Source organism: Arachis duranensis, chromosome 10, assembly GCF_000817695.3.
Source record: "Arachis duranensis cultivar V14167 chromosome 10, aradu.V14167.gnm2.J7QH, whole genome shotgun sequence".
Classification (NCBI taxonomy): Eukaryota; Viridiplantae; Streptophyta; class Magnoliopsida; order Fabales; family Fabaceae; genus Arachis; species Arachis duranensis.
In genome coordinates, this window is record NC_029781.3 from 20,019,699 (window position 1) to 20,020,429 (window position 731).

Consider the following 731-nt stretch of genomic DNA (forward strand, 5'->3'; position numbering starts at 1 on the left):
GGTTTAGAGTCTTTTATTTGAGTTTAGTTTTATATTTTAAGTTTGGTGTCTTCTTTGTGTTTTCCTTTAAGTTTTCGAAAAAATTTGTGTTTGATTTTCTAAAAATTTCAAGTTTGGTGTCTTTTGTGCTTTTATTCACTTAAAAATTTTTTCAAAAATTTGTTCTTGGTGTTCATCTTGATCTTCAAAGTGTTCTTGGTGTTCATCTTGACATTCAAAGTTTTCTTGTTTGTTCTCTTTGTTTTGATCTAAAATTTCTAAGTTTAGTGTCGTTCTGTTGTTTTTCTCTTTCCTCATTAAAATTTAAAAAAAATATCCTTTCCTTGTTTTACTCATAATTTTCGAAATTTTGCATTAAATTAGTCAAAGATTTTCAAAATCATATCTTTTCAGTCATTTTTATTTGCAATCATATCTTCTCAATCATATCTTTTTCAAAATAATTTTCAATCATATCTTTTTAATTAACTAACTGATCCAGTTTTCAATTTGCTTTGATCTTATTTTCTTTTAATTTTCGAAATTTTATTTTATTTTCCTTTTATTCTATTTTATTTTTTTTTTCGATTAATTCAAAAAAAATATAAAAAAAAATAATATACATTTTACTTGTGAATTCATATCATATTCCCTTTATCCATTATGGACTCAAGTGGAATTGATCAGTCCAGAAGGACTCTGGGGTCATATGCTAACCCCATTACAGCTGCATATAGGAGTAGCATCTGTAC